We start from the raw sequence: 9,320 nt of genomic DNA on the forward strand, positions 1-9,320 counted from the left end.
ACGAGCTGATGAGGGAAATGATTTTAAGGACTGAAACGATCTGAAGGACGGAAACGATCTGAACGACTTAAACGATCTGAACGACGGAAACGATCTGAACGACGGAAACGATCTGAACGACAGAAACGACCTGAACGACGGAAACGACCTGAACGACGGAAACGATCTGAACGACAGAAACGATCTGAACGACTGAAAAGAGCTGATGAGGTAAACGATCTGAACGACGAAAACGATCTGAACGACTGAAACGATCTGAACGACTGAAACGATCTGAACGACGGAAACGAGCTGATGAGGGAAACGATTTGAAGGACTGAAACGATCTGAACGACTGAAACGAGCTGATGAGGGAAACGATTTGAAGGACTGAAACGATCTGAAGGACAGAAACGATCTGAACGAGGGAAACGATCTGAACGACGGAAACGAACTGAACGACGGAAACGAGCTGATGAGGGAAACGATTTGAAGGACTGAAACGATCTGAACGACTGAAACGATCTGAACGACTTAAACGATCTGAACGACAGAAACGATCTGAACGACAGAAACGAACTGAACGACTGAAAAGATCTGAACGACGGAAACGATCTGAACGACTGAAACGATCTGAACGACAGAAACGATCTGAACGATGGAAACGAGCTGATGAGGGAAACGATTTGAAGGACTGAAACGATCTGAAGGACGGAAACGATCTGAACGACGGAAACGATCTGAACGACGGAAACGATCTGAACGACAGAAACGACCTGAACGACGGAAACGACCTGAACGACGGAAACGATCTGAACGACTGAAACGATCTGAACGACAGAAACGATCTGAACGACTAAAACGATCTGAACGACAGAAACGATCTGAACGACTGAAAAGAGCTGATGAGGGAAACGATCTGAACGACTGAAATGATCTGAACGACTGAAACGATCTGAGCGACGGAAACGATCTGAACGACTGAAACGATCTGAACGACGGAAACGATCTGAACGACTGAAACGATCTGAACGACGGAAACGATCTGAACGACGGAAACGATCTGAACGACGGAAACGATCTGAACGACTGAAACGATTTGAACGAAGGAAACGATCTGAACGACGGAAACGAGCTGATGAGGGAAACGATTTGAAGGACTGAAACGATCTGAAGGACTGAAACGATCTGAACGACTTAAACGATCTGAACGACAGAAACGATCTGAACGACGGAAACGAGCTGATGAGGGAAACGATTTGAAGGACTGAAACGATCTGAAGGACTGAAACGATCTGAACGACTTAAACGATCTGAACGACTGAAACGATCTGAACGACGGAAACGAACTGAACGGCCGAAAAGATCTGAACGACTGAAACGATCTGAACGACAGAAACGAACTGAACGGCTGAAAAGATCTGAACGACAGAAACGAACTGAACGGCTGAAAAGATCTGAACGACTGAAACGATCTGAACGACAGAAACGATCTGAACGACTGAAAAGAGCTGATGAGGTAAACGATCTGAACGACTGAAATGATCTGAACGACGGAAACGAACTGAACGACGGAAACGATCTGAACGACGGAAACGATCTGAACGACTTAAACGATCTGAACGACGGAAACGATCTGAACGACAGAAACGATCTGAACGACGGAAACGAGCTGAACGACGGAAACGATCTGAACGACTGAAACGATCTGAACGACTGAAACGATCTGAACGACGGAAACGATCTGAACGAGTGAAACGATCTGAACGACTGAAACGATCTGAACGACTTAAAAGAGCTGATGAGGTAAACGATCTGAACGAGTGAAACGATCTGAACGACTGAAACGATCTGAACGACTTAAAAGAGCTGATGAGGTAAACGATCTGAACGAGTGAAACGATCTGAACGACTGAAACGATCTGAACGAGTGAAACGATCTGAACGACGGAAACGATCTGAACGACAGAAACGATCTGAACGACGGAAACGATCTGAACGACTTAAACGATCTGAACGACGGAAACGATCTGAACGACAGAAACGATCTGAACGACGGAAACGATCTGAACGAGTGAAACGATCTGAACGACGGAAATGATCTGAACGAGTGAAACGATCTGAACGACTGAAACGATCTGAACGACGGAAACGATCTGAACGAGTGAAACGATCTGAACGAGTGAAACGATCTGAACGACTGAAACGATCTGAACGACGGAAACGATCTGAACGACTTAAAAGAGCTGATGAGGTAAACGATCTGAACGACGGAAACGATCTGAACGACGGAAACGATCTGAACGACAGAAACGATCTGAACGACTGAAACGATCTGAACGACAGAAACGATCTGAACGACGGAAACGAGCTGATGAGGTAAACGATCTGAACGACGGAAACGAACTGAACGACGGAAACGATCTGAACGACGGAAACGATCTGAACGACGGAAACGATCTGAACGACAGAAACGATCTGAACGACGGAAACGAGCTGATGAGGGAAACGATTTGAAGGACTGAAACGATCTGAAGGACAGAAACGATCTGAACGACGGAAACGATCTGAACGACGGAAACGATCTGAACGACTGAAAAGAGCTGATGAGGGAAACGATCTGAACGACTGAAATGATCTGAACGACTGAAACGATCTGAGCGACGGAAACGATCTGAACGACTGAAACGATCTGAACGACGGAAACGACCTCATCGACGAAAACGATCTGAACGACTGAAACGATCTGAACGACTTAAAAGAGCTGAACGATGGAAACGACCTGAACGACGGAAACGATCTGATGAGGGAAACGATCTGAACGACAGAAACGATCTGAACGACGGAAACGAACTGAACGACTGAAAAGATCTGAACGACAGAAACGATCTGAACGACTGAAACGATCTGAACGACAGAAACGATCTGAACGACAGAAACGACCTGAACGTCGGAAACGACCTGAACGACAGAAACGATCTGAACGACAGAAACGATCTGAACGACTGAAAAGAGCTGATGAGGGAAACGATCTGAACGACTGAAATGATCTGAACGACTGAAACGATCTGAGCGACGGAAACGATCTGAACGACTGAAACGATCTGAACGACGGAAACGATCTGAACGAGTGAAACGATCTGAACGACTGAAACGATCTGAACGACTGAAACGATCTGAACGACGGAAACGATCTGAACGAGTGAAACGATCTGAACGACTGAAACGATCTGAACGACTTAAAAGAGCTGATGAGGTAAACGATCTGAACGAGTGAAACGATCTGAACGACTGAAACGATCTGAACGACGGAAACGATCTGAACGACTTAAAAGAGCTGATGAGTTAAAAGATCTGAACGACTGAAACGATCTGAACGACGGAAACGAGCTGATGAGGGAAACGATTTGAAGGACTGAAACGATCTGAACGACGGAAACGATCTGAACGACGGAAACGATCTGAACGACGGAAACGATCTGAACGACAGAAACGATCTGAACGACGGAAACGATCTGAACGACTTAAAAGAGCTGAACGATGGAAACGACCTGAACGACGGAAACGATCTGAACGACAGAAACGATCTGAACGACAGAAACGATCTGAACGACTGAAAAGAGCTGATGAGGGAAACGATCTGAACGACTGAAATGATCTGAACGACTGAAACGATCTGAGCGACGGAAACGATCTGAACGACTGAAACGATCTGAACGACGGAAACGACCTCATCGACGAAAACGATCTGAACGACTGAAACGATCTGAACGACTTAAAAGAGCTGAACGATGGAAACGACCTGAACGACGGAAACGATCTGATGAGGGAAACGATCTGAACGACTGAAGCGATCTGAACGACTTAAACGATCTGAACGACAGAAACGATCTGAACGACGGAAACGAACTGAACGACTGAAAAGATCTGAACGACAGAAACGATCTGAACGACTGAAACGATCTGAACGACAGAAACGATCTGAACGACAGAAACGACCTGAACGTCGGAAACGACCTGAACGACAGAAACGATCTGAACGACAGAAACGATCTGAACGACTGAAAAGAGCTGATGAGGGAAACGATCTGAACGACTGAAATGATCTGAACGACTGAAACGATCTGAGCGACGGAAACGATCTGAACGACTGAAACGATCTGAACGACGGAAACGATCTGAACGAGTGAAACGATCTGAACGACTGAAACGATCTGAACGACTGAAACGATCTGAACGACGGAAACGATCTGAACGAGTGAAACGATCTGAACGACTGAAACGATCTGAACGACTTAAAAGAGCTGATGAGGTAAACGATCTGAACGAGTGAAACGATCTGAACGACTGAAACGATCTGAACGACTGAAACGATCTGAACGACGGAAACGATCTGAACGACTTAAAAGAGCTGATGAGTTAAAAGATCTGAACGACTGAAACGATCTGAACGACGGAAACGAGCTGATGAGGGAAACGATTTGAAGGACTGAAACGATCTGAACGACGGAAACGATCTGAACGACGGAAACGATCTGAACGACGGAAACGATCTGAACGACAGAAACGATCTGAACGACTGAAACGATCTGAACGACAGAAACGATCTGAACGACGGAAACGAGCTGATGAGGGAAACGATTTGAAGGACTGAAACGATCTGAACGACTGAAACGATCTGAACGACTTAAACGATCTGAACGACAGAAACGATCTGAACGACGGAAACGAACTGAACGACTGAAAAGAGCTGATGAGGTAAACGATCTGAACGACTGAAACGATCTGAACGACGGAAACGAACTGAACGACGGAAACGATCTGAACGACGGAAACGATCTGAACGACGGAAACGATCTGAACGACTTAAACGATCTGAACGACGGAAACGATCTGAATGACAGAAACGATCTGAACGACGGAAAAGAGCTGAACGACGGAAACGATCTGAACGACGGAAACGACCTCATCGACGAAAACGATCTGAACGACTGAAACGATCTGAACGACTTAAAAGAGCTGAACGATGGAAACGATCTGAACGACTGAAACGATCTGAACGACAGAAACGATCTGAACGACTGAAACGATCTGAACGACAGAAACGACCTGAACGTCGGAAACGACCTGAACGACAGAAACGATCTGAACGACAGAAACGATCTGAACGACAGAAACGATCTGAACGACTGAAAAGAGCTGATGAGGGAAACGATCTGAACGACTGAAATGATCTGAACGACTGAAACGATCTGAGCGACGGAAACGATCTGAACGACTGAAACGATCTGAACGACTGAAACGATCTGAACGACGGAAACGATCTGAACGAGTGAAACGATCTGAACGACTGAACTGATCTGAACGACTTAAAAGAGCTGATGAGGTAAACGATCTGAACGAGTGAAACGATCTGAACGACTGAAACGATCTGAACGACTGAAACGATCTGAACGACGGAAACGATCTGAACGACTTAAAAGAGCTGATGAGTTAAACGATCTGAACGAGTGAAACGATCTGAACGACTGAAACGATCTGAACGACTGAAACGATCTGAACGACAGAAACGATCTGAACGACTGAAACGATCTGAACGACGGAAACGAGCTGATGAGGGAAACGATTTGAAGGACTGAAACGATCTGAACGACGGAAACGATCTGAACGACGGAAACGATCTGAACGACGGAAACGATCTGAACGACAGAAACGATCTGAACGACTGAAACGATCTGAACGACAGAAACGATCTGAACGACGGAAACGAGCTGATGAGGGAAACGATTTGAAGGACTGAAACGATCTGAACGACTGAAACGATCTGAACGACTTAAACGATCTGAACGACGGAAACGACCTCATCGACGAAAACGATCTGAACGACTGAAACGATCTGAACGACTTAAAAGAGCTGAACGATGGAAACGACCTGAACGACGGAAACGATCTGAACGACTGAAACGATCTGAACGACGGAAACGAGCTGATGAGGGAAACGATTTGAAGGACTGAAACGATCTGAACGACTGAAGCGATCTGAACGACTTAAACGATCTGAACGACGGAAACGAACTGAACGACTGAAAAGATCTGAACGACAGAAACGATCTGAACGACTGAAACGATCTGAACGACAGAAACGATCTGAACGACAGAAACGACCTGAACGTCGGAAACGACCTGAACGACAGAAACGATCTGAACGACAGAAACGATCTGAACGACTGAAAAGAGCTGATGACGGAAACGATCTGAACGACTGAAATGATCTGAACGACTGAAACGATCTGAGCGACGGAAACGATCTGAACGACTGAAACGATCTGAACGACTGAAACGATCTGAACGACGGAAACGATCTGAACGAGTGAAACGATCTGAACGACTGAAACGATCTGAACGACTTAAAAGAGCTGATGAGGTAAACGATCTGAACGAGTGAAACGATCTGAACGACTGAAACGATCTGAACGACTGAAACGATCTGAACGACTGAAACGATCTGAACGACAGAAACGATCTGAACGACTGAAACGATCTGAACGACGGAAACGAGCTGATGAGGGAAACGATTTGAAGGACTGAAACGATCTGAACGACGGAAACGATCTGAACGACGGAAACGATCTGAACGACAGAAACGATCTGAACGACTGAAACGATCTGAACGACAGAAACGATCTGAACGACGGAAACGAGCTGATGAGGGAAACGATTTAAAGGACTGAAACGATCTGAACGACTGAAACGATCTGAACGACTTAAACGATCTGAACGACAGAAACGATCTGAACGACGGAAACGAACTGAACGACTGAAAAGAGCTGATGAGGTAAACGATCTGAACGACTGAAACGATCTGAACGACTGAAACGATCTGAACGACTTAAACGATCTGAACGACAGAAACGATCTGAACGACGGAAACGATCTGAACGACTTGAAAGAGCTGAACGATGGAAACGACCTGAACGACGGAAACGATCTGAACGACTGAAAAGAGCTGATGAGGGAAACGATCTGAGCGACGGAAACGATCTGAACGACGGAAACGAGCTGATGAGGGAAACGATTTGAAGGACTGAAACGATCTGAAGGACAGAAACGATCTGAACGACGGAAACGATCTGAACGACGGAAACGATCTGAACGACAGAAACGATCTGAACGACTGAAACGATCTGAGCGACGGAAACGATCTGAACGACTGAAACGATCTGAACGACGGAAACGAGCTGATGAGGGAAACGATTTGAAGGACAGAAACGACTTGAACGTCGGAAACGACCTGAACGACAGAAACGATCTGAACGACAGAAACGATCTGAACGACTGAAAAGAGCTGATGAGGGAAACGATCTGAACGACTGAAATGATCTGAACGACTGAAACGATCTGAGCGACGGAAACGATCTGAACGACTGAAACGATCTGAACGACGGAAACGATCTGAACGACGGAAACGAGCTGATGAGGGAAACGATTTGAAGGACTGAAACGATCTGAAGGACAGAAACGATCTGAACGACGGAAACGATCTGAACGACGGAAACGATCTGAACGACAGAAACGATCTGAACGACTGAAACGATCTGAACGACTGAAACGATCTGAACGACAGAAACGATCTGAACGACGGAAACGAGCTGATGAGGGAAATGATTTTAAGGACTGAAACGATCTGAAGGACGGAAACGATCTGAACGACTTAAACGATCTGAACGACGGAAACGATCTGAACGACGGAAACGATCTGAACGACAGAAACGACCTGAACGACGGAAACGACCTGAACGACGGAAACGATCTGAACGACAGAAACGATCTGAACGACTGAAAAGAGCTGATGAGGTAAACGATCTGAACGACGAAAACGATCTGAACGACTGAAACGATCTGAACGACTGAAACGATCTGAACGACGGAAACGAGCTGATGAGGGAAACGATTTGAAGGACTGAAACGATCTGAACGACTGAAACGAGCTGATGAGGGAAACGATTTGAAGGACTGAAACGATCTGAAGGACAGAAACGATCTGAACGAGGGAAACGATCTGAACGACGGAAACGATCTGAACGACGGAAACGAACTGAACGACGGAAACGAGCTGATGAGGGAAACGATTTGAAGGACTGAAACAATCTGAACGACTGAAACGATCTGAACGACTTAAACGATCTGAACGACGGAAACGATCTGAACGACGGAAACGAACTGAACGACGGAAACGAGCTGATGAGGGAAACGATTTGAAGGACTGAAACAATCTGAACGACTGAAACGATCTGAACGACTTAAACGATCTGAACGACAGAAACGATCTGAACGACAGAAACGAACTGAACGACTGAAAAGATCTGAACGACGGAAACGATCTGAACGACTGAAACGATCTGAACGACAGAAACGATCTGAACGACAGAAACGACCTGAACGACGGAAACGACCTGAACGACGGAAACGATCTGAACGACTGAAACGATCTGAACGACAGAAACGATCTGAACGACTAAAACGATCTGAACGACAGAAACGATCTGAACGACTGAAAAGAGCTGATGAGGGAAACGATCTGAACGACTGAAATGATCTGAACGACTGAAACGATCTGAGCGACGGAAACGATCTGAACGACTGAAACGATCTGAACGACGGAAACGATCTGAACGACTGAAAAGATCTGAACGACGGAAACGATCTGAACGACGGAAACGATCTGAACGACGGAAACGATCTGAACGACTGAAACGATTTGAACGAAGGAAACGATCTGAACGACGGAAACGAGCTGATGAGGGAAACGATTTGAAGGACTGAAACGATCTGAAGGACTGAAACGATCTGAACGACTTAAACGATCTGAACGACAGAAACGATCTGAACGACGGAAACGAGCTGATGAGGGAAACGATTTGAAGGACTGAAACGATCTGAAGGACTGAAACGATCTGAACGACTTAAACGATCTGAACGACTGAAACGATCTGAACGACGGAAACGAACTGAACGGCTGAAAAGATCTGAACGACTGAAACGATCTGAACGACAGAAACGAACTGAACGGCTGAAAAGATCTGAACGACAGAAACGAACTGAACGGCTGAAAAGATCTGAACGACTGAAACGATCTGAACGACAGAAACGATCTGAACGACGGAAACGATCTGAACGACGGAAACGAGCTGATGAGGGAAACGATTTGAAGGACTGAAACGATCTGAAGGACAGAAACGATCTAAACGACGGAAACGATCTGAACGACGGAAACGATCTGAACGACAGAAACGATCTGAACGACTGAAACGATCTGAACGACTGAAACGATCTGAACGACA

The sequence above is a fragment of the Blennius ocellaris genome (assembly GCF_963422515.1).
Source record: "Blennius ocellaris genome assembly, contig: SCAFFOLD_27, whole genome shotgun sequence".
Taxonomy (NCBI): domain Eukaryota; kingdom Metazoa; phylum Chordata; class Actinopteri; order Blenniiformes; family Blenniidae; genus Blennius; species Blennius ocellaris.